Source organism: Cnephaeus nilssonii, assembly GCF_951640355.1.
Source record: "Cnephaeus nilssonii genome assembly, chromosome: 17".
Lineage (NCBI taxonomy): Eukaryota > Metazoa > Chordata > Mammalia > Chiroptera > Vespertilionidae > Cnephaeus > Cnephaeus nilssonii.
This window is the reverse complement of record NC_137088.1, coordinates 58405263-58431420: the sequence shown is the minus strand read 5'-3', so window position 1 is coordinate 58431420 and position 26158 is coordinate 58405263. Positions and strand designations below refer to the sequence as shown.

Below are 26158 nucleotides of genomic sequence, written 5' to 3'. Positions count from 1 at the left end.
TAGGGGACAGCAGGCTGCACTGCACACCCGCTGCAGGCCGGCTGGGGGGCTGGAGCTGGGCCTGTGGGCAGGGAGGGTGGGAGGAGCTCTCGGGGCTCCCAGGGCGCTAGGAGACTGCCCCAGGGAGGCGCGCTAACCGGGAGCCTTGCTCTGGTCAGGGCCAGCCCAGGGCAGCTGGGTGTGAAGGGCCCGTGTACTGAGGCTGGAGGAAGTCGGGCAGCCCCAGGACAAGGCCATCACGCAGAGCACTTGGGGTGCAGACAAGGCGCCCCGCAGCAGCGCGTGGAGGCCTGTCTGGGAGGGAGCTGCAGGAATGGCCTGGGAGGCACCCCAGGAGAGGTGGCCTGAGCTGCCTTTGGAGTGTAAAGGAGACAGGGCTGCCCCTGGGGGACACCCTCCTCCAGGAGAGGGGCTGGGATGCTTGGGCAGCCACCTGTTGGCTTCAGTGTGGGGCAGCCCAGCAGGGCCAGCATGTGGGGGGACAGGCCGCTCCTGGCCCCTCAGGCCAACTGCGAAAGCGCATCCCCGGGGCAGGGATGGTCGTTTAGACTGTTGTAGCTGTGGTGTGGTCTGACATCAGGAGTGTAGTTTCTCCAGCTTTGTTCTTCCTCAGGATTGCTTGGCCTATGTGGTGTCTTGTGGTCCCATACAAAGGTAAGGTTGTATTTCCTATTTCTGGGGGGAAAAGGCCATTGGAATTTTGATAGAGATTGCATTGAATCTATAAGATGGCTTTGTGTAGTATGTCCATTTTAACAATATCAATTTTTCTAATCATGAATAGGGATACCATTCCATTTTTTTGAATCTTTAATTTCTTTCATCAGTGTCTTAACCATTTTCAGTGTAGAGAGCTCTCATGTCCTTGGTTAAGTCTGTGCCTTAGTATTTTATTGTTTTTGATGCCACTGTGAATGGACCTGAGAAGAGAAGGTCCCCTCACCCCACAACTTTAAACACCTGAGGGGCCCAGACAGCCCGCTTGCCCTGAGGAGTTGTGTAGGGGCTGGTGATGTTTGAAAAGCCAGAATGAGTAGAGTAGAAAAACAGAACAGGGAAAACTATACAAGGGTGGGCAAAGCAGGTTCATAATAATAAAAAATAAGAATACAAGAATAAACTCTTTCACATATCACCACTGTGAACCTACTTTTGCCCACCCCTGTATAATGGAATATCATGAAGATGAGAGTGAAAAATCGACAACATATAGCAATACAAATGCATCTCATACACAAAACACGAGTGGGTGGAGGCAGATGCATGAGGATACACATGTGATTCCAGTCACATTAAATTCTGGAAAAAGCAAAATGAGCTGTGGCCTCAGAGGGCAGTGATTGCAGGAAAGGGGCACAAGGAAGGTTTTCTAAAATTTCCATCTTGTTTTGTTTCTTGATCTGATAGAATTGACACAGATGTGTTCATTTTATGCAAATCTATTGAGCTGTACATTTGTGATTTGTATACTCCACTGTGTCTTTTGTATTTTAATACACTTATAAAAATTTAAAAGATTTTAAACAAAAGTACTGAGTTTTATTATACCTTGGAATGATCTTTTGCAGTAACTAAAAGTGGCTGGAAAGTTCCGGAACTGGGTCACCAAGGCAGCCATTACCCACGGGGAGAGCAGCAAGGCCCAGGCTGTGGATCCAGACATGGCAAGTGACCTATTCCTTCAACACAAACCTCAAGTCAACAACAAATGAAGGAAATGGATAAGAAGTCCATTTTGTCATCATATTTTCCAACCAGCTTCATTTTCTTGATAAACCAGTTGCAAGTGTTTGCGAGCAGCTTTGCTACCGCTGTCCTCTGATACACTATTTCGACGAGTAGGATATTTCTCCAGGCTCTGGGAGGCCTGGCTGGGCTGACAGCCATGCAGCCGACACCACTGGCGTCTGAAAGCTCCTCACGATGTTGTGATGAACCAGCTGCAACTAGATTAGGCAACGCCAACACCTTAAAGGTACAGCAGCAGGAGGCAATGTGCACGTCATTAATGAACAAGTTATAAATGTGTCTTTTGTGGGCCTGATAGAGAAGTGTCCCAGGGAATGGAGAGCAATGTGGAGTGTGTAGATTTGAGGCTTTTCCCTGAGTTTGCCAGGGAAGGGAAGAGGAACAGTAGAAGGATAGTAAAAACTAGAGGCCCGTTGCAGGAAGATTCCTGCAAGAATAGGACTTCCTGAGGCCATCTCTGTCGCCCTGCCTGCTTCCCTCCCTTCTCCGCTGCCCAGCTTGCTTCTCTGCAGCTTCGCTCCCTTCTGCAGTGCTTGGCTTCCTTCTACGCTGTCTTCAGTCTTCGCTCTGCGCCTAGATATGCAAATTAACCACCATCTTGGTTGGGATAATTTGCATACTCACTCCTGATTGGCTTGTGGGCGTGGTTTGTGGGCGTAGCAGAGGTACGGTCAATTTGCATGTTTCTCTTTTATTAGATAGTATAATAGCTAACTTCTTCAGAGCTTCCAATGTGCTAGACCCGTGGGCGGCAAACTGTGGCTCGCGAGCCACATGCGGCTCTTTGGCCCCTTGAGTATGGCTCTTCCACAAAATACCACGGCCTGGGCGAGTCTATTTTGAAGAAGTGGCATTAGAAGAAGCTTAAGTTTAAAAAATTTGGCTCTCAAAAGAAATTTCAATCGTGTACTGTTGATATTTGGCTCTGTTGACTAATTAGTTTGCCAACCACTGTGCTAGACTCTGCTAAATGCTCTCAATGAAGTGGTTGTATTGGTCCATTTTATATTGAAGAAACTGAGGTTCTAAATGGTTAGGAAAACTGCTAAAGGTTAAACAGTTAACTGGTACCTGAGTCTACCTGAATCCAAGGTCCACCTGCTTTTTAATTTTTACTTGTTAAAATTGAAGTATAATTTAGTCAGCTGATGGTCACTGATGCCAATTCGATACCATCAGGAACTGCCAGTTTGGGGTGTGGTGCAGGGAATTTTATTCCATGAAGAGCAGCTCACCTGTGATGCAGCAGCTTGGGGAACAGCCGGGCCAGGGATTCTGCTCAATCAGGAAACCGCTGTGAGCAGCCCTGGGGCCAGGCCTCTCTGCAGCTGACAGTCTGCTCCACTCTGCTCTGGCAAGGTGTTTCAGGTTCCAGCCAGGAAACAGTCTTGGGTGGAAAGAGAAAGTATGCTCCCTGAGCCAGAGGAAGCTGACTTATATAGACAGAAGTTCCTATCCGGTCCCTGATTGGTTCTTCTTCATGCAAATGATGACTCCAAAGCCTCAGTTTGATTGGTCCAAAAAGCACTGTTCTGATTGGTTAGAATGGAGCCGCTCTGATTGATCAGTAAAGAAGCGGATGGGAATATTAGATGGGGAAAGTCTTAGTCCTATTGGTTGAAATACAATTCCAGGAACTCCTTCATAGGGGCTGGCTCAGATGGCAGGAGCGCAGGCAGGCAGCATGGCGTGGGAGGCTGGAGCTTCTCCCTGAAGCCTGGTTTGTTTGAGAGACCCCCGTTTCAAAATGGTTGCTAGGCTTTGGGGGGGGGGTGTTTTTGTTTTTGTTGTTGTTTTGTTTTGTTTTTGTTTTTGTTTTAGCCTAGTTAGCCACCAGGAGCCCTTCTTACTAGGTATCTTCTTTCCAATATGGATATCTACATACAGGAAATTATACACATCTTAGATGTGCTTCATGAATTATTACATACGTGTATACCCTTGCAACCACCACCAGATCAAGAGATGACACATTCCTTTCATTCCAGAAGGTTCCTTCATGCCCTTGCCCAGTCACTATCACTCCTAATGAAAGTACTATTCTGTTTCTATCCCTGTAGATTAGTTCTGCTTACTCTTGACCTTCATGAGTGACAACATACAGTGTGCGCTCTTCTGTGTGTAGGTTCTTCCACTCCACATGTTCTGAGGCTGGCCCCTGTGTGTAGGGAATGGATGGAGAGTTCATTCATTTTTCATTGCTCAGTGGTATTTCATTGCATGAATATGCTGCACGTTGTTAATCATTCTGTTGATAGATATTTGGGTTGTTTCCAGTTTTTAAGACCAAGTGCTTTTAACACAACTATTTCACTGCTGATTGATGAAGGCAGCTGGCTTACTTGTCATAGCAGGGAGGGTACTTAGATGAAAAAATAAATCGGGGTGTCAGAGGCTGAGGCTGTGAGCACTCATGCTGGGAAAACAGGGGGAAGCAAACCAGAGTCTCTAATCCTCAGATTTCTGCAGGTCTCGCTCTCTGGCTTCCTTCACAGTGTCTCTGCTCAAATGGCCCGTCCTTAGAGGGAGCATCCCACTGAAAAGGACCTGCCATGTTTGACTGGCAGCGTGGGGTGTGAGCAGCAGCCTCCACACAGCTCTGCAGACAGAGCCCTGGGCCGTTTCAACAAATCTGCAAGAAACAAAACGAAGGAAGGAAATGGATGAGGACTTCATGGCCTTCATACAGATAAAAGATTTGTTTGAATCAAAATCTAAATAAGGATTATACCATTCAAGCAAGCAAAATATGTAAGGCCATGGTAATATGTGCAGACTGATGGACTAGCCTATCTAATAAAAGAGTAATATGCAAATTGACCATCACTCCAACACACAGGATGGCTGCCCCCATGTGGACACAAGATGGCCGCCAAAGATGGCCAGCAGGGGAGGGCAGTTGGGAGGGACCAGGCCTGCAAGGGAGGGCAGTTGGGGGTGATCAGGCCAGCAGGGGAGGGCAGTTAGAGGTGACCAGGCTGGCAGAGGAGGAAGTTGGGGGCAACCAGGCCTGCAGGGAAGGGCAGTTGGGGGGGACCCAGGCCTGCAGGGGAGAGAAGTTGCGGGGGAGGGACCAGGCCTGCAGGGGAGGGCATTTAGGGTCAAACAGGCTGGCAGGGGAGTGGTTAGGGGGTGATCAGGCTGGCAGGCAGAAGCAGTTAGGGGCAATCAGGAAGGCAGGCAGGTGAGCAGTTGGGAGCTAGCAGTCCTGGATTGTGAGAGGGATGTCCGACTGCCCATTTAGGCCTGATCCCATGCAGTCAGACATCCCTCGAGGGGTCCCAGATTGGAGAGGGTGCATGCTGGCCTCAGGGACACCACCCCCCACCATGCACGAATTTTGTGCGCTGGGCCTCTAGTTAGAGCATATTTATAAATTCTTATTAATGATTTAAGTGTGATAATGGCTTTGAGGTTATATTTTGTAAAAAGTTTTTATTTTTTAGAGTTAAAATCAATGACAGCTGCCTACCCACACACCCTTTCTCCCCTCTACGGTGAAGTTATTCCGAGCACTCTCTGCCCGGAGACTATTTCTTTGTGATTTTTAAAAAGAAGCTTCAGAAAGGCAGGGGCTTTGTCGTCTCATGACAGTCCCCAGTGCCCAGCCCCAGGAGGTGCTCGCTGACTGCAGAATAGATGCAGGAAGCCGTTGAGCAAGGTCCCCTGCGAGTGAAACAACGAGAATTGAGAATGGGGGAGCTGGCGAGGCCTGGGGACAGGGTCCTGCACTCAGAAGGTTGTGCAGTGAGAACAGCTGGCGGCAAAGGGCACCCATTGCACCTGCTTATGGAACTCTTGCCTGTGCTTGATGGGCCGGAAGGCAAAAATCACCCTCCCCAAGGGCTCCGGGGGCTGGTGGGTGCTGCGTGGTTGGAGCTGGGTCCTGCAGGGGCCTGGCTGCAGCACCCAAAGGCCTGCTCTGTTACGATTATTTAACTAAGACGTTTGGGGAGTGTCCTTCTCGGAGGCTGCTGCAGTCCTACAGCAACCACACCGGGGTTCTGGGGGAGCAAACGAGAGTATTCATGTGGGTTGGGGGCCAAGGACCTGCCTTTCATACGCCCTCACCCACTAACCATGAGCCCGTGTCTCTGCGACCGCCTTTGGGAAGCCATACTGACCCCATTCCCTGACACACAGGGGGGAACATATAACATTATCGCCGACAGTGAAACCTGCCTTCCCATTCCCTGACACACAGGGGGAACATATAACGTTATCGCCGACAGTGAAACCTGCCTTCCCATTCCCTGACACACAGAGGGGAACATATAACATTATCGCCGACAGTGAAACCTGCCTTCCCATTCCCTGACACACAGAGGGGAACATATAACGTTATCGCCGACAGTGAAACCTGCCTTCCCATTCCCTGACACACAGAGGGGAACATATAACATTATCGCCGACAGTGAAACCTGCCTTCCCATTCCCTGACACACAGAGGGGAACATATAACGTTATCGCCGACAGTGAAACCTGCCTTTGAACATCCTTCGGGGCCTCACTGGGGAGGATGGCTGAGTCTCCATGAGGGGACAGAGCCGTGTTCTCAGGCGCAGGTGTGTGTGTGTGTGTGGGGGGGGGGGGGCGGGCGCAGGAGGCACCCCAGGGTGGGAGGCGCTCAGAGGGAGGCAGGGGAACTGGGCTGACCAACGACCCAGCCGGGGTTGGAACCTGGCCCCTGGCTCCAGAGGCCGGCCCTCAGCACTCGGCCGCCGGGCCCCCAGGGTGTGCCAGCCTGGACTCAGCACACAGAGGGGTGAAGGCGGGGAGGGGAGGTGGGCGCAAAGTGGGCACGGAAGCAGAGGCCATGGGCGTGGGGCCTTGGCCCGGCTCCCACCGCAGGACGTGGCCGTCAGCCTGGACCGGACGTGGGCTCAACCGCCACCCGTGGTCCGAGCCTCTCCCGAGCCAGAGGCCGGCTGCCTGGGGTTTTCCTTGTTCCTCTCTCTCCTTGTCCTGCGTGGCTGTAGGCGCAAGCAAGTGGGAAAGCCCCCCGCACGGCCTCGGGGTGAGGAAAGGCCCCCGACCGGGCTGCTGGGTGGGGCCCACCTCTCGGAGGCCTGGGCAGAGGGCGGGGGCTCCTGGCTTCCCTCCTCCCTCTCCTCTGCGTGAAGTGTTGGCCTCTTTCCCGAATGTTCTCAGCTTCTCAAAGGCAGAAACACTCTCTGCTTTGCCTGCTGCCCCTGAGAAACGGGAGCAGCTGCGGAGCTGCCGTGGCCCCTGCTCGCTGGGCCTCCCGAGGAGGCAGCACCAGGGGAAGGGCCTCCCTCGGAGACCCGCAGGCAGGCTGCCTGCCCTCTGCTCAGACCTGACGGCACGGCTTCCCGCTGCGGTCAGTGCGGAGGTGGGACAGGGCCCGTGAACGCCCAGCAGCAGCAGCCAGTGCCCGAGGGAAGGCAGGAGGGAAAGGCCTGCTCCCTGCCGGTGGGAGTGAGTCTAAAGCATCTATCCCACGGGCCGGGGCCTTGCCCGCTTCCCCTCCCTGGGGGTCACCTCCCAGGTCCCCTGAGTGCACCTGTCCTCCTGGGCGCTAGCTACCCGGCGATTGGCACACACCGACCTGCTCAGCGCCCCGCACCTGCGTGCCCTGCCTCTTCCCAGGAGGTGACAGCAGCCAGGCCGGACCCACAGCAGGAGGCTGTAGGCCAACGACACGAGAGCCCTGAGCGCTGGGACCAGACTGCTCGTTCGTCAGAAAGAATGCAGTTGCTAGCAGGTGGCATGCTCGGTGCGGGCTCTGGTGGCTGGGGCGGACGGGTCAGACCAGCCCCTTCCTGCATGCGGGGCCGCCGGAGTGAGGAAGCACACACGTGCCGCGTACCGTGCTCCTGGGACCGGGAGCTCGGGAGAGTGACGTTCAGGCCGGGCTGGAGTTACTGAGGAGCCGGGTGGCTAGAGATGGAGACGGTCTCCGGTGGAGGGAGAAGCGAGAGCCGAGGCGCAGGCTGGGACTGCGGCGGGCCACGGCAGAGGGTGCCTGTGAGCAGCGCAGCCTTAGGGGGCAGACAGCTCGTCTGGGGGTGAGGGCAGCTTCTCTGGGGGAGGAAGAGGGAAACACCCCTGAGGACCGGCAGGAGTCACGGAGGGCGGGGAGAGAGCCTGCCAGGCTGGGAGAACAGCAGGTGCACGGCCCGGAGGCTGACGGGAGGCCCGGCGTGGAGGCTCAGGATGAGGCTGCAGAGGCCGTGTGATGGGCTGTGTAAGAGGCGAGCGGTCGCCCTCCTCCCCGCCCCTTAGGGATGAGGACACCGGCCTGCCCCTGGCCTGGAGACGTGGTGGGCGGCTCGCTTTCGGCAGTGGCCTGCGATGTGGTCACCCTTGGCCTCTGAGCCGGGGGCAGCAGGCGGTCAGGAGGCTGAGTGGGAAGTCCTTGTACCTGCTCGGGGGGCTGTGGCGTTGGAAGGCCACGCGTGGCGGCTGGCCTGCAGAGGCGACGTGGGGAAGGGCATGCGTGGCTGACGGAAAGCTGCGAGCTGCTTGTTGGTAAGCGAGAGGCGCCAGGCTGCTGCGGAGAAGCCCCCGAGGCCGGAACCCCGTCTGTTTCCTCCTCAGTCCTGGGGAGTCCCGGGTGAGGGGCAGCACTCGGGCACCGGGTGGTGTTTGTGCATGGTCAGTTGTGGTCTGCTGAGCGGAGGTCAGCCGGACGCTCACTTCCGGGCGGGCTCCTGGGGGCGAAGACTTAGGGGCGGCAGCGGAGAGGGTGAACAGGCTGCCATCTGCCAACGAGGAAGAGGCGGCCAGCGGAGACACAGCTCCGGAAACCAACTGCTAAGCCTTTCAACGAGCTGGCTCCCCCTGCCGCCCCCCCAAGCCTGCTGCCCTTGGGACGCAGCTCCCAGCAGGACGGGCCCTGGAGTGGGTGAACCTGGGGCCCGAAGAAGGTGGGGTCTTCAGTACGGGCGGAGCCACGGGAATGACCAGACTGGCAGCTGTCCGGGAGAAGCCACTCCAGACCAACGTAAGAAATGCCCGCTGTCTGGGCTGGTGCCTGGAGAGAATAGGGCGTAGGGGACAGGTGTTCTTAAGCCAGGGCCCCCTAAGGACATCCCAGATACAGTGTCAGCCTCCCTCACCAGCTCCTGGAGGAACATCCTCTAGAAAAGCACTCGAGTCAAGCGATAGCAATGAAAGAGGAGAGGCATCCGCTTCGCTGAAATCCTGCTGTCACTGCAGCCCTGCACGCTGTCTAGAGCTGACTCATGGAGCTTAGGAACCCCAGTCACACCTGGCCCTTCGCAGGCCAGACCGGGGGGGGGGGGGTGGGGGGCCTCTCGACTCACTCTCCTGCCCACATGTGAGGCACTGAGAGCCTTCCTGGGAGGTGCCAGGCCCCGCTCCTGCTGCAGCGGCTCTTCGGACCCTCCGCAGGGCCATGCAGGACCAGAGCGTGCTTCCATCTCCAAGGCCTCCCGGGCAGCCCCCTCACCTGGCTACCTTCCCAGTCGTGATCACGGACTCAGAGACTCTTGAGGCAGAAGCCAGGGCTCAGGTACGCTGCATGGTCTCATGCACTCAGCTCAGCAGAGGTTCAGAACATTAATAGTTACTCCTCCTTTCACTCACGCAGTGAGTATCCACGGACTGTCTGCTCGGGGCCGGGAGCCGCGGCGTGAACGCCCAGGCTGACAGGAGCAGCGGACACCGCAGAGCCGCAGGCACAATGAGACGGCAACACCACCCGGCATACCTCTGCGACGCGGCCGCCTAGCGGGGTCCGTCCCTCCTCAGCTTTGACCGGAGGCCCTTCTGTGCCCCTCTTGGTGCAGATCACAGACCTCAGTCTCACAGGCCAGAACCTGTAAAATGGTGACCAAGTCAATAGTGAGAAATCCGAGTGCGCATTGTCACAGAAGCGGATCCTGAGACAAGTACTCAAGGATAACTGTGTGTGTGTTTGGGGAGGGAGGGTACGCCACGCCAGGCGGGAGTGGGGAGGAGACAGAAGAGCCGGCGGCAATAAGGGTCCTTCAGCCAAGAGCCAGCTTAGCCCTTGGAGCTCGTTTCCCTGGAGAAAGCTCTGGGCCGTGCAGCACACGCCTCAGAGCCGCCCCAGCCCCGGGAGAGGTGGGCTTCTGTGCGTGAACGGCTCCCGCCACTGCCAGGCCCGAGGGTCACCTCTCCCGCAGGTCCCGCTGCGCCCCGCAGGCCGCGCCCACAAACGCAAGCGCCCAGAAGTTAGGGATAAGGCACCCTTCCCAGCACAGGGAAATGCAGGCCCACGCTCCTCAGCACACGTCGCGAGCGGAGAAGCAGTTCACAGAGCAGCAGTGGGCTGACCCTCCCAGGCCCTCGCTCGCTAATGGGGGCGGCGCACGTGGGAGGCGAGCCAGGGCTGGAGCCGGCACCTGCTTCAGTCAGATTCCGGGGGAGAGTCAAAGAACTTAGTGATCAAGATAAACCATATTTCCATGAAGTAGTTTTTAAATATCAATGAATGCAAAAGCTCTATGATAAACAAAATACCAGTATTTTAAATAAAGTCAGTATCTGACCCAGTATTTGCACAACTTGGTTTCATTCACCTCATCCTAATCCCATCCTGTTCCACTCTGACTCCTGAACATTTTGATCTCTGTGGGGGGGGGGGGGGGGGAGAGGAGAGAGAGGGAGGGAGGGAGAGAGAGAGAGAGACCCTGGACCATCTCCTCTGCGGGACTCCGCCCTCCTGCGAACGTCAGACCCTGAGCGGCCTCAGCCCGCTGCTGGCCCAGCCCAGAGCCCAGGACCTGCACTGTCCCCCGGGGGCCACAGGAATGTGCAGGCAAAGAGCGGGCTCAGAGCCACTAGCAAAAGCCCCAGCGACGAGTCTGCTGTCTCCCCGGCCGGTTCAGAGGGGGCAGGGAACGGCACTGCCCCTCACAGCCTCCGCTGACGGCGGGCCAGGCTGGCCTGCCAGGCTCTGGTTGGAGGACCCAGAGCACAAAACCAAAGGCCACGTCCTCAGAGCCAGCTGGCGGAGCCCCAGCCACCTGACTGTGTCCCGACGATGAGGACAGCGCCAGGAGCTTCCCGAGCCAGCCTCCTGCGGCGTGTGCGTGCTGCGGCCCGGACAGCCCCTTCCCAAGAGCGGTTCTCAGTCACCCGAGGCCTAAGGACGGGTTTAAGCATCTTCCCGCCGCGGTGCGTGCAGCCCCTCACACTGTGGCAGGTGGAGGCGGGCAGGAGGCCTGTAACCTGGAGGACAGCAGGAACGCTATGTCACTCCCAGAGCCCACCGACCCTGAGCAGAGCTTTCTTTAGGAAATGCAGGCCGTGCCAGTGCGAACAAAACACTGTTCCATCTTGACTAAGGCATTGGGACAAAGAAGGTATTAGTTTCACAGCCAACGTACAGCGTGTGCTCTTTAGCGTTACTTACTTACTTGCTTATCTATCTATGTATTTATTGTTGACACTATTGCAGGTGTTTCCCATGCTCCCCCTTTGCCCACCGCCAACCAGCCCGCCCCTCCTGGCGCTCACACTCGGCGCCTGTGCCCATGGCGATGTGCGGATATGCTCGGCTGTGCTCTTCCCCTGCTTTTGCCCAGGGCCCTGCCTCCCCTCTCCTCTGACTCTTCCGTCTGTGACACGTATCCACGCCTCTGGTTCTATGTTGTTTCTCAATTTATTTTGTTCACTAGTGACTATTCCTAGTAGTTCCACACGTAAGTGAGAGAACATGGCCTCTGTCTTTCTCCGACTGGCTTATTTCACTTCGCATAATGCTCTCCCCCTCCATCCATGCTGTCGCAAAGGGTAAGAGTTCCTTCCTTTTCACAGCGCATAGTCTTTCATTGTGCAGATGTACCACAGCTTTCCTCCCAAATATATTTTTATTGATTTCAGCGAGGAAGGGAAAGGGAGAGAGAGAGGAACATAATGATCTTTTGCCTCCTGCATACCGCCTACTAGATATCAAGCCTGCAACCCAGGCATGTGCCCTGACTGGGAATCTGACCACAATCTCCTGGTAGAAACTCAACCACTGAGCCATACTGGCAAGTACCACAGCTTTTTAATCCACTCATCTGCTGATGGGCACTTGGGCTGTTTCTAGATCATGGCTATTGTAAATAATGCTGCCGTGAATGAACATAGGTGCATATATTTTTCTGATTGTGTTTCTGGTTTCTTAGGTTGTATTCCCAGAAGTGGGATTGCTGGGTCAAATGGCAGTTCCATTTTAATTTTTTGAGGAAACTCCATACTGTTTTCTACAGTAGCTACCTGTCTGCATTCCCACCAGCAGTACACTAGGGCCCTTTTCTCTACATCCTCGCCAGCACTGTCATTTGTTGATTTGTTGATGATAGCCATTCTGGCAGGTGTGAGGTGATATCTCATTGTTGTTTTGATTTGCATCTCTTTGATGATTAGTGACCTTGAGCATGTTTTCATATGTCTCTCGGCCTTCTGTATGTCCTCTTTGGAGAAGTGTCTATTCAAGTACTTTGTCTATTTTTAAATTGGATTGTTTGTCTTCATTTTGTTGAGTTGTATGAGTACTTTATATATTTTGGAATTAACTCCTTATCACATGTATCATTGGCAAATATGTTTTGCAATACAGTGGGCTCCCTTTTGGTTTTGTTGATATAATCTTATTTGTTTATTTTTTCCCTTGTTTCCCTGGCCCTAGGAGATATATCGGGGAAAATATTGCTATGCAAGATGTCTGAGATTTTATTGCCTGTGTTTTCTCCCAGGATTTTTATGTTTTCACAACTTACACTTAAGTCTTTTATCTATTTTGAGTTTATTCTTTTATATGGTATAAGTTGGCAGTCTACTTGCATTTTTTTTTTTGCATCGACATGTTCAATTTTCCCAACACCTTTTATTAAAGAGATTGTGTTTACTCCATTGTATGCTCTTGCCTCCTTTGTTGAATATTAATTGACCATAAAGGCTTGGGTTGATTTTTGGGTTCTCTGTTCTGTTCCATTGATCTATATGCCTGTTCTTGTGCCAGTACCAGGCTGTTTTTATTACAATGGCTTTGTAGACTAGTTTGATATCTATTATTGTGATTCCTCCAACTTTGTTCTTCTTTCTGAAAATTGCTGTGGCTATTCAAGGTCTTTTTTGGTTCCATATAAATTGTTGAAATATTTTTTCTAGATCTGTGAAATATGCCATTTTAAAAAAATAGGAATTGTGTTTAATCTAGCAATTGCTTTGGGTAGTATGGACATTGTAATAATGTTAATTCTTCCAATCCATGAATATGGTATATGCTTCTACTTGTTTGTATATTCCTCTATTTCTTTCTTCAATGTCTTATAGTTTTCTGAGTATAAGTCTTTTACCTCCTTGGTTACATTTATTCCTAGGAACCTTATTACTTTTGTTGCAATAGTAAATGGGATTGTTTCCTTAGTTTCCCTTTCTGAGAGTTCATTACTGGTGTATAAAAATGCCATCAATTTCTGGGTATTAATGTTGTATCCTGCTACTTTGCCAAATTCATTTATTAATTCTAGTAGGTTTTTGGTGAAGTCTTTAGGGTTTTCTATGTACAATATCATGTCATCTACAAATAATGAGAGTTTCACTTCCTCTTTTCCAATTTGGATGCTTTTTATTTCTTCCTCTTCTCTGATCGCTTGTGGCTGAGTCTCCTGTTGAATAAGAGTGGTGAAAGTGAACATCCCTATCTTGTTCCTGATCTTAAGGAAAATGCTTTTAGTTTTTGCCCATTGAATATGATGTTGGCTGTAGGTTTCTCATATATGGCCTTTATTATCTTGGGATATGATCCCTCTATTCCCACTTTGCTGAAAGTTTTTTTCTTAATAAAAAAGAGTGCTGGATATTCTCAAATGCTTTTTCTGCATCCATTGATATGATCACGTGATTTTTTAAAATCCTCACTGGAGGATATTTTTTCCATTGATTTTATTAGAGAGAGTGGAAGGGAAAGAGGAAGTGGGGGAAAGAGAGAGAGGGAGAAGCATCAATATGAGAGAGATTCACCAATTGATTGACTCCTGCACGTGCCTGGACTGGGCCCAGGATTGAACTTGCAACCCAAGTACGTGCCCTTGACCAGAAAACCTCTTCGGTGCTTGGGCCGACACTCTAACCACTGAACAACCCTGGCCAGGGCTGATTATGTAATTTTTTCTTTCATTTTGTTTATGTGATATATCATATTTATTGATTTGAGAATTTTTTTGTACCAACCTTGCATCCCCGGAATAAATACCACTTGATCATTGTTTATGATATTTTTAATGGATCCAATTTGCTAATATTTTTTTGAGGATCTTAGCATCTATGTTTATCAGGGATATGGGCTTAAAATTTTCTTTCTTTGTAGTGTCTTCATCTGGTTTTGGAATTTAGATAGTTTTCATCTTGTAAAAAGAGATTGGAAATTTTCATGAATTTTTTTGAATAGTTTGAGGAGTATAGGTGTTAGTTCTTCCTTGAATGTTTGGTAAAATTTGCCTGTGAAGCTGTCTGGTCCAGGACTTTTGTTTGCTGGGAGGTTTTTTTTTGTTGTTGTTTATTACTGTTTCAATTTCATTAGTTGTTATTAGTTTATTCAAATTTTCTGATTATTTCTGATTCAGTTTTGGAAGATTGTATATTTGTAGGAATTTGTCCATTTTGCCCAGGTTGTCCAATTTGTTGGCATATGGTTTCTCATAGTATTTTCTTAGTATCTTCTGTATTTCTGTGATGTCAGTTGTTACTTCTCCTCTTTTATATCTGATTTTATTTATTTGTGCCCTCTCTCTTTGTTTCTTGATGAATCTAGCTAACGTTCCATCAATCTTGTTTATCTTTTCGAAGAACCAACTCTTGGTTTTATTGATCTTTTGTATTGTTGTTTTAGTCTCTGTCATTTATTTCCACTCTGATCTTTAAAATTTTCTTCCTTCTACTTAATCTGGGCTTTTTTTTGTTGTTCTTTTTCTAGCCTTTTAGGTGTAGGGATACATTGCTCATTTGAGATTTTTCTTGCTTCTTGAGGTAGGCCTCTAATGCTATGAAATTCCTTCTTAGGACTGCTTTCAAGGTGTCCCATAGATATGGGGTTGTTGTGTGTTAATTTTCATTTGTTTCCAGGTAATTTTTTATTTCTTCCTTGATTTCCTTGGTAACTCATTGATTGTTTAATAACATGCTATTTAGTCTTCATGTCTCTGAATGCTTTTGAGTTTTTTTATTGTAGTTGATTTCTAGTTTCATGCCATTGTGACCTGAGAAGATGCTTAATATGATTTCAATCTTCTTGAACTTGCAGAGACTTGTTCTGTTTCCTAACATGTGGTCTATCTTTGAGAATGTTACATGTGCACTTGAGAAGAATATATATATTTTGCTGCTTTGGGATGAAATGTTCAGTAAATATCAAATCCCTCTGACCCAGTGTATCCTTTAAATCACTGTTCCTTGTTAATTTTTTGTCTGGAAGATCTATCCAGTGAAGTCAGTGGTGTGTTAAATTTCCCTACTATAACTGTATTGTGGCCGATTTCTCCCTTAAAGTCCATCAAGAGTTTTTTATTTTTATATATTTAGGTGCTCCTATATTGGGTGCATATATGTTTGCCAGGGTTATGTCCATTTGTTGTATCAATTTCTTTAGTATTATGTAGTGATCTTCTTTGTCTCTTTTATGGCCTTTGTTTTGAAGTCTATTTTGTCAGATATGACTATTGCTATCCCAGCATTTCATTTGTTTCCATTTGTATGAAATAGTTTTTCAATCCCTTCACTCTCATCCTGTGTGAATTTTTTGTTCTGAGGTGAGTCTCCTGTGGACAGCACATATATGAGGCACATTTTCTTATCCATTCAGCTATGCCATGTATTTTGATTGGAGCATTTAATTCATTTACATTTGAGCTTATTGTTGATAAGTGCTTGTTTGTTGCCATTTTTTCATTATATCTATGTTCCTCTCTATATATTTCTTCTTCTTTTTCTTAAAGCAGTCTCTTTAACATTTTGCAATGCTCGTTTGGTGGTAATGTGCTCCTTTAGCTTTTCTTGTTTTGTTTTGTTTGGGAAGCTCTTTATTTCACCTTAAATTTAAATTATAGACTTGGTAGATAGTCTTTGATTCAGCTCCTTGCTTTTCATTACTTTGAATATTTCATGCTAATCCTTCTGGCCTGATGTTTCTGTTGAGAAATCAGCTGACAGCCTAATGGAAACTCCTCTGTAAGTAACTCACTGTCTCTCTCTTGCTGTCTTTAGGATTCTCTCTTTGTGTTTAATCTTTGCCATTTTAATTATGATGTGTCTTGGTTTGGGTCTCTTTGGGTTTGTCTTGATTGGAACTCTCTGTGCTTTCTGAACTTGTGTGATTTTTGCTTTACCAGGTTAGAACAGTTTTAAGTCATTATTTCTTCAAACAGTTTCCTATTCCCTGCTCACTTTCTTCTCCTTCTGGTATACTTATGATGTGGATGTTGTTACATTTTGTGTTGCCCCAAAATTCCCTTAAAATATCCTCATTCTTTTTTTTCCTTTGTTTTAAAAAAAAACTTTGTTTTGTTAATCCTCATCCAAGGATATTTTCCCATTGATTTTTTTTCTTTTTTTAGAGAGAGAGAGAGGGAGAGAAGGAGAGAGGGAGAGAGGGGGGAGAGAGAGAGAGAGAGAGAGAGAGAGAGAGAGAGAGAGAGAGAGGAAGGGAGGGAAGAGATGGAGAAAGAGAAATTTCAATGTGAGAGAGAAACACCAATTGGTTGCCTCCCACACATGCCCTGACCAGGGCCAGGGATCAAGCCTGAAAATGTGGTACCTGCCCTTGATCAGAATCAAACCTTCAGTCCATTGGTCAATGTTCTATTCACTGAGCCAAACTGGCTAGGATGACTATCCTCATTCTTTTACCTTCTATTTTTCTTTTTCCTGCTCTGATTTTGTGTTTTAAATTGTCTTCCAAATCACTCATTCAATCTCAATCCTCTGCTTCATCCAACCTATTTTTATTTTTTTCCAGTGTATTCTTGATGTCATATATGTATTATTCATTTCCAACTTGCTCTTATTCAGGGTTTCTATGTCCTTTTTCATGCTGTTATAGTTCCCACTAAGTTTCTTGTAATTCTCACTAAGTTCCTTGAGCATCCTTATAACCATTACTTTGAAATCTCTATATGATAAATTGCTTGTCTCCATTTTATTTGGCTCTTTTTCTGGAGATTCCTCATGTTCATTTATTTGGGGGTCTGTTTCTTTGTTTCCACATTTTGGCTGCCTCTTTGTGTTTGTTTCTCTGCATTAGGTAGATCTGCTATGACTCCCAGTCTGAGTGAGGTGGCCTTATGTAGTAGGTATCCTGTGGAACCCCATGGCACAATTTCCTTGATATCTTGCATTGAGTGGTCTAGGAATGTCCCTTGTGTGTTTTATGTGGGACCTTCTGTTGTCATTGGCTCTTGATTGCTATTGGCCCATTCATGGATCTGATTGATCCTCAGGCTGGCTGATTGTGAGGCTCAAGTTCAAACACATTGTGTGATGTTGTACAGGTTCTGATAACAAAAGACAACACAAAACAAAACAGGACAAAAAACCACCACCAACAACAAAAACAACAATAACAAAAAAAGAATAAGAAAAGAAAAAAGAATAATAAAAACAAAGAAAAGAATAAGAGAAAAAAAGGGGAAAATATAAAAGAAAAGAAGGAAAGAAGTAATATTAGAAAAATAAAAACAGAAAAAAGTATAAGAAAGGAAAAAAATTAGAATTAGAAAAAGAGAGAAATAAAAATGAAGGGAAAAAAGAGGAGGGGAAAAAAAGAAAATAACAACAAAAATAAAACAGAAAAAATAAAAAGAATAAAAAAAGAAAATAGTGAAGCCCTTTGGGTCCTGCTCTGATGTGGCTGCAGCTGGACACTGGTGTGCAGGTTCTGGACCTCCCAGGAGTCCTCTGGTGCAAGCAATGTCAAATGTGCCCTCGCCTGGCTTTCAGCAACCTGTTCGCAGCTACAAGCAATCCAGAGTTTCTGGCTGTTTCTGCTGTGCTTGGCCGCACAAGAAGGACCAGGCTGTGCTCCGAGGACAGTTTTTACCATCAGAGGGCCCAGGGGCAGGTCAGCAAGCATCCCAAAGCATCCTGAGCCCTGCCTCTGCCTACCTCCCCTGCTGGCTGGCTGCCAGGCTTAGTCTGGAAAAGGCTTAGTCTTTGATAAAGCCTCTGTAGAATCGGAAAGATGAAGTCACTGGATCTCCCCTGAGGGGTGGGTGTCATTCAGACTTCAGAGAAGATGGAGGTGTGTTTACCTGCCCCTGAGCCACAGTCTGAGTCTAACCCAGATTTTCCCTGACCTTGGCAGGGCAGAGCCCCGAGTAGTCAGGTGGGTGGAGCCTACAGAGCCCCGAGATTGTGTCTGCTGGGGCTCTCCTGGGAGGTCCCTGGAAAGTGGGGAAATGGCCCCATCCCAAAGCCAGTCACCGACAATCCCTGCGTCTGCCCAGTCTTCGAAGCCCTCGCCTGTGCTGCTGACTCCTCAGTGGGGCTGAAGATGCAGGGTGGGCAAGCAGGACTCCACAGGGTGGGGGAGTTGCCTTTGCCCAGGCTGTCGCTGCTCAGAGGGGCGTGTTCCTCCCAAGAGAAATGGCTGCAGCAGTATCGGAGGACAAAGTAACAGGGATCCTGGGGGCCACTCCTCCATGTCACTCCCAAAGCCAGCCACCCCAGACTCTCCTCAGGAGACTCCAGTTCTCACCCTTCCCTCCAAGGAAGCCCAGGGTGAGTGGCTGCGGACAAAAAATTTGCACCTAGGCCCTTTAAAAGGGTGGCTTTGAATCCAGCAGGCTCCACCTCTCCTTGGCAGACAGAAACCCTTTCCCTTGCACAGCTGAATACTATGTGGGTGCCTGTTCCTGGCTCGGCTCTCCGGGCTGCGGAGCCCCATCTAGGTCCAGGCTCCACGCCTCTCAGGGGAAGCCTCCCTCAGCTGAGACAGCCCTCCGTAGCCTCAGCACGCTGCCTGTGGGAGCAAGCCAGCCCTTCCGTGACTCTGCCCTTCCTACCAGTCTTGGCGTGGCTTCTGCAGGCCTTGGGAGAAGTCTCCTCTTCAGCCCTGGCTGGTACTCTCCGTGGTTAGCGTGTCAGCCCGGGCACCAAAGGCCTCGGTTTGATTCCCAGTCGAGGGCACCTCCCTCAGTTGTAGCCTCGATCCCCAGCACCTGCTGTTTTTCTCTCTCACCCGTCCCTCCCTACCACTCTCTCTCTAAAAGTATTAATGAAAAAAGTGGTGTTCTTGGGTGAGGATTAAAGTAAGTCTCCTCTTCAGATCGTCTCCAGTTAGTAACTCAGGGGATTTCCCCCAGTTCAGCTGTAACCCCCAGTTTGGTTCTGGGAGGCACTGCAAGCGAGATCTGCCCACCCCACTGCCCTCCCTGAGTCCATGCTCTTTAGTTTCTTCCATAGAACTAAGTCCATGTCTGGTTTTGTTTTCAGGTCCCTGGCAACGGCCCGTGGTGGGCTTTCTTGTCTTGTTATTCACAGTGGCTTTCATGCCCTCACTGATGTACCTGCAGTAAGAGTTTGGGGCTCTCAAAGGCAGGAAGGGAGAGAAAGGGGGGAGTGTTGCAATATTCCACGAGCATGGGCGCCTTGTTGGAAACAGAACCACCGGAGAAAGGCGTTTCTAAGATGACTGCACAAGGACCCTGTGGTCCGGACGAATGGGAGAGGGAGAACTGACGTATGTATCATCAGCACACTTCTAGGCCCAGCACCCTCGCAGCCCTGGGTCTAACCCAGGGCTCTGAGTTGAATCCTAACTGCACCTCTTACCTGTGTGAGTGACTAGAGATGGGCGACTCAAACTCTCTGAGACTCAGTTTCCTCATCCATAAAATGAAACATCATAGTACCTCTCTATCACATGGCCTTGTGGTGACTGACTGTGACCATGCCTTTGATCACAGCACCTGACAAAGAGTTAGAGCTTAATAAATGCTACCTGTTATTTTTATGAATGGAAAGGCCAGTCTGCAAGCTCCATATTAAACATCTGCTCTACTTTCTCCAAGCTTTCTCCAGAAAGCCCATAAATATGGATCTAGGTAAAATGCTTGCAGTCAACACTTACAAGATTGGTGCCTGTTGCATGTCACAGTCCAAGTAGGATGGGGAAGAGCAGAAGACGAATAACTCTTCATCTGAAAAGCTGGCTTTGCCAATCTGAGCTCAGTTCCTTTCCTTTCACTTACCCTACCCCCATCCCACCATGTCCATAGGAGGTGCTGAATAACTGGCATCTTTGTCTTTGGTGGATTCCCCCAGAGGCCAACCCGGAGACAAATTTGGGAACACCTGTACTCTGTTTGGGAAGCGAAACCAGGAAGTTGAGAAGAGAAGGGAAGGAAGGCGGAAGGAAGGCGAGGCACCTTAATTAGTAAGGTCACTGCCCTGGCCAACTGGGGCCAACCCCACCTGTAACCTTTGGGGGTGCTGTGGAGCATGCCTCAGAGCTGCCTCACCCAAGAGGGGAGGAAGCTGAGAGTGAGCCACCAAATCTGGCCCATCCTCGGCTGAGGGCTGCTCCCAAGAGCGTGCATGCCGGCCCAAGGTGCTCCTTGGCCAGAGCCTTGGTGGCAGTGGTAGGGAGCCATCAGGTGTGAAAAATCTGGCCCCACGGTGACATGGGCCTGGCCTGGCAGCTTCCCCTACCCCCTCCAGGACTGCTGAAGTTTTGAGAAACTCTTTGCATTATACAGATAACTCCGACGTGTGTTACATGTTTAGTAATTGCCACACCTGATGAGGTGATTTTATGTTATCATCATGCCCCGGAGCCTGGGTCTTGCCCTCCAGACAATGTGATTTCTGCTGCCTGCTAACACAGCTACCCTGAACAGACGGTCTTTCCTTGAAGGGAGTTACAGAGGCCACGTGCCAGGGCCCACTCTCTCTCTGAGGTCCACCAAACTAGCCACGTCTGGTGCATGGGGTTTCAAGGTGGTAAGCAATGAGCTGAGACAAGCCATTAATCTTCTTATAGTTCACCAAGAACCACAGCTTTCGGTCCAGGTGACCTGATAGGGCTGGGCTGACAACCAGAGTACAGCAATGTCTGCTGGCTTGGGGATACCATGAGCCTGGTATCCAAGACCATGCTCAGGGCCTTTCTGTGTTTCTTCGTTCTTATAATGACAATAGTTATCATTCATTGGGCTATTTCTACATGCCAGGCACTGAGGTAAGCACTTCTCATATATATAATGTCAAAAGACAAAGGGTGGTGTTACTTTTTTATAGCTAAAGAAATATAGGCACAAAGTAATTAAGTAACTTGCCCCAAATCACAGAACAGATAAGTAACAATACAGTTTAACCTAGGTCTCCCTGACTTAGAACCATCAGTTTAACCACTACATTATATTTCATTTTTAATCTTTTTTTTTTCCTTTTTAACCTGAAGTGTTATTGTGAGGCGTATGGTAGTGAACTGGCTCTGGGAAGTGAGGGGCTGTGTGCAGGGACAGAGACTAGCCCTGATTTGTAGCATTTGCTAATTTCTGTGGTATAAATACCCCACCATGTCCAATTTCAAGATACTAAGGATTTAACAATCAGTTTACAAAAATCCTGAATATTTAATAATTGGTTCTCATAGGCCTGTATACTGTATTTTTCCGTGTATAAGATGCTATTTTTTTCTCAAATCTTTAGACTGAAAATTGAGGGGCGTCTTATACAAGGAAGTCAGCTGAGGAGCGAGCCGCGTGGGTGTGTGACTGCCCATACCTTGTCAAACAGACTTTCTCCAATCACGAGCCTTATTGTTATTGACGTCAGCTGATGCTGTAATTGGAGGTAGAGGTGGAGAGTGTGCAGATGCAACAGGGACCTGAGCATTCTGAGCCCATAAAGATGTCAAAAAAATAAAAAGATAAATAGCAGTAAGTGATTGTCTCACTCTGCAAAATTCAAACTGAATATAATCAGCTATGCAAAAGAGCATGGAAATAGAGCTGCAGAGAGACAATTTGGACCTCCTCCCACTGAGCGTATGCTCAGACAGTGGAGAAAACAGGAAGAACAACTCCTTAAGATGCCCAAAAAGAAGAAGGCCTTAAGAGGAAAACCAGCAAAATGGGCAAACTTGGAGCAGAGGCTTAAGACTTGGATTATGGAGCAGCGCCAGAGTGGCTTATGTGTGTCAACCAAGCTTATTCAATATCAGGCAAGAATGTCTGCAAGTGGAATGAACATTGTTGATTTTACAGGAAAGGCAAAATGGTGCTTCAATTTCATGAGAGAAGGGTTGGCCATGAGAACATGAACAAAGTTAGCTCAGGAAATGCCACCAGTTTATGAGGATGATCTCACATAGATAGACAGTGACTCAGAAGACAGCAGTGATACAACAGAAGTTGGAGAAATTGACCTGTCTGGAACTAATAGTGATGAAGAAGAGAGCAGTGATGCAACAGAGGCTGGATAAAGTGATATGCTTCATAATATCATATGTAAACATTATCTGAGGTAATCTATCTATATAAAAGCCTAAGTGACCATCGCAACAGAACGGACGACTGAACAGGCTGCGTGGGCGACCAGGCCGGCAGGGGAGGGGGAAGTTGGGGACAACCAGGCCGGCAGCAGTGGGGGGGGGGCAGTTGGGGGCAATCAGGCCAGCAGGCAGAGGCAGTTAGGGGTGATCAGGCCATCAGGGGGGCAGTTAGGGGCGACCAGGTCAGCAGGCTGAGGTGGTTAGGGGCGATCAGGCAGGCAGGCAGGTGAGCAGTTAGGAGACAGCAGTCTAGGATTGTGAGAGGGATGTCCTGGGGATCGGGCCTAAACTGGCAGTCGGAGATCCCCCGAGGGGTCCCAGATTGAAGAGGGTGCAGGCTGGGCTGAGGGGAACCTCCCCCCCAATGCACGAATTTTGTGCACCTGGCCTCTAGTTACTAAATAAAAATGTGTTGTTTTATGTTTAAAACTAGAGGCCCGGTGCACAAATTCATGCACCAGTTGGGTCCCTAGACCTGGCCTGCAGGATGGGCCAAAACTAGCTCTCTGACATCTCCCAAGGGGTCCTGGATTGCAAGAGGGCACAGGCCAGGCCAAGGGACCCCACTAGTGCACAATTGGTGTCGGGAGGGACGTAGGAGGGTGACCAGCCAGGGAGGGACCATGGGAGGGCTCCAGGGCATCTCTGACCCATCTTGCTCAGTCCTGATTGGCCGGACTCCAGCAGCAAGCTAACCTACTGGTTGAGCATCTGCCCCCTGGTGGTCAGAGCTTGTAATAGCGACTGGTCAACTGGTTGACTGTCTATCCCCTGGTGGTCAGTGCACATCATAGTGAGCGATTGAGCAGTCTTAGCATATCATTAGCATATTATGCTTTGATTGGTTGAACAGATGACCAGACAACTGTACACTTAGCATATTAGGCTTTTATTATATAGAATATTGATTTCTTAATTTTGGATTGGAAAAGTGGGGGAGAGGAATAACTTATACATGGAGCATCTTATACACAGAAAAATATGGTAGCTCCAGTATACCACTGCTGAAACCACACTCCCACAGATCTTAATTAACAAGATTTCTAGAGAAATTGTTGGATAGATCCTTTCTAGCCATTCTACTCTTTAAATCTTGCCCCAGAGCTCTAGATTATAAATGAGAAACCAACATTCATTCATTCAACAAATATGAAGTGGCAAAAAGGCATGAGGGGCTTAAAGGTGATTGAACACAGTCCCAGTCTATCTTAGGTTGTGTTCCCCAGAAACACATCTGGAGGCAAGGTTTTGGGTGACTTATTAGGAAGTGCTGCAAGGAAAACTGATAGAGTGGTGGGAAGGGAGATGAAAAGGGGCAGGTGAGGGTGTGGTAGCAGCCAAGTCCTCAGAGAATGCCTTTGCCTCAGTCCTATTACGGGGCTCTGGCAAGACAGTGGTGTACACTCAGAGTGTCTTGATGAAGGGGGACAGGCTGGAGTATTTAACTTGCTACCCTCACTCATCAGTCATTGGTTAAGGGCTGTCACCAGAAGGACATACATTTTCAGCACTTCCAGCTCTCCACTGACAAAGACAAAGCTGGCTCCAGCAGCCCTAGCAAAGAGGCACAGGTCCCAGGCTGCTGGCGGCCAGAGCACATCTGGAGCTGATGTGCAAATGCTAACGGAATCTGAGAGCTTAGACAGATCTCTGAGAGTGTCTGCTCTCCAGTAGTTCATTCAACCAATGTTTGTTGAGCAGCATCTGTGTGCCAGACACTGCTAGATTCAGAGGATAAAAGGGCGAGTGCAAACAGCCTCTCTCCCTGCTTTCATGGAGCACATAGTCTATTGAGGGGCCAGTGCAATCCAGACTACAAGCCTTTTATTACAAACTGGATTAAAGGCATAAGAAAAAGCACAAGGTTATGGGAGAGTGCATAAGAAGACAGATACTGAGTCAGGGATACAGGTGGGGTTAGGGAAGGCATCCCTCATAATTTGACAGGGAAACCCCTGGCTTTCACCAAGGATCTTGAACTCTTGATGAGTCCTTCCTTATCTCTGAGTTTTTTCAGCTACTAGAAGGCCTGTGCAAAAACAAAGGTACACCAAAACCACAGATGATTTATGTTGATTAATGGTTCATGGTACATAAATGAACTACCCACAAGTACATCATAGTTATTCCTAATCAAAGCTCTGTGCATCACTATGGTCATTTCTAACTCCTCAATGTGCATTTAGTCACAGAGCTCTTAGGACTGCCATACATTTACTATGAAGCCTGTAAGCTCTGGAGTCAGAGTGTCTGAGCTCACACCTGTTGGGTGACCTGTTAGCTGTGTTCCTGGGCAAGGAGCTCAGCCACCCTAGTCTCACGTTCTTCATTTGTAGCGCAGGGTAAATAGGACCTGCCTTTCACAGTTCATTGTGAAGAGTAGAAGAAAATGAGTTAACCTGTACAAACTGCTTAGCACAATCTCTGGGCACATTCTAAGCATTTAATAAAAGGTGGCTTTTATTTCCATTATTGGATATATGACATGAAAGGATGTCCTTGATACTTTTTAAGTGAGAAAGTTGGTTTATGCATAAAATAGTTTAACTAGATGTACTCAAACTTGGATCTCAGAACTCTTTATACACTTAAAATTATAGGGGCCCTGAGCAGGGCGGGGATTGGCTGGGGACTGGGCCTGGTGCCACAGGCCCTAACCTCTGCCCTCTGACCTTTTCCCTTGCAGGCGACCATGGGGAACGTGTTGGCCGCTAGCTCGCCGCCCATGGGGCCACCACCGCCGCCGCCTCCGGCCACCACCGCCGCCGCCTCCACCCTCTCCTCCGGGCTTTACACTGCATCCGCTTGGGGTCACGTACGTGGGGACAAAGCAGCTGAGTCCCACAGAGGCATTCCCCGTGTTGGTGGGCGACATGGACAACAGTGGCGGCCTCAACGCTCAGGTCATTCACCAGCTGGGCCCCGGCCTCAGGTCCAAGATGGCCATCCAGACCCAGCAGTCCAAGTTGGTGAACTGGCAGGTGGATGGGGCGTACCGGGGTTCTGACTTCACAGCAGCCGTCACCCTCGGGAACCCAGACGTCCTGGTGGGTTCAGGGATCCTCGTGGCCCACTTCCTCCAGAGCATCCCGCGTGTCTGGCACTGGGCAGAGAGCTGGTCTACCCCGGCGGCCTGGGGAGGAGGGTACTGTCATGTCTCTAGCTGGGAAACACACGTTGAACAACTGGTTGGCGACAGTAACGTTGGGCCAGGCGGGCATGCACGCGACATCCTACCACAAAGCCAGTGACAGCTGCAGGTAGGCGTGGAGTTTGAGGCCAGCACAAGGATATGACACGAGTGTCTCCTTCGGGTACCAGCTGGACTTGCCCAAGGCCCACCTCCTCTTCAAAGGCTCCGTGGACAGCAACTGGATCGTGGGTGCCACGCTGGAGAAGAAGCTCCCGCCCCTGCCCCTGCCGCTGGCCCTCGGGGCCTTCCTGAATCACCGAAAGAACAATTCCAGTGTGGCTTTGGCCTCACCATCGGCTGAGCCCCTCCTGGCTCCTGCCTCCCACTCCCTCCCTCCTTGAGATTCCCCCTGCTCCTCCCCCGACAGAGGGGAGACCTACCTGCCCCTCCCTCTCCCTCCCCTCCCTCCTCGGTGGTCAGGGGGGCAGCGGAAAGGAGGGGGCCATCACCCCAGCAGCTGAGGGGGGAATTCTAGAACCACGGGCGCTTCAGGATTCGGAGCATCGGGGGCTGTGTGCCCAGTGGACCTGGGGCCCAGAAGGGGTTCTGGAATTGAGGGGCACTCCAGATTCTGAGCACCAGGGCAGAGGCTGCCAGACAACCTCAGGGAGGAGGTGGGGCATCACCACCCCCCCACCCCAAAGATCTTGGGGCCCCGCCCCGAGGGGGCAGCAAGAAGAGGAGCTTCCCCGTCCCAGGTCTCCCCCACCCACTTCCCCATC

General features: G+C 49.6%; 1 pseudogene across 1 annotated transcript in view; it reads left to right on the top strand.

Annotated features, from left to right (window-relative positions):
• Positions 1-25737, top strand: part of LOC307113460 (mitochondrial import receptor subunit TOM40 homolog) — a 34502-nt pseudogene extending 8765 nt beyond the window's left edge. The window contains exon 3 of the transcript in view: positions 24930-25737. The product of the transcript in view is annotated as a mitochondrial import receptor subunit TOM40 homolog (transcript). The remainder of the gene's footprint in view (positions 1-24929) is intronic.
• Positions 25738-26158: the final 421 nt, after the last annotated feature.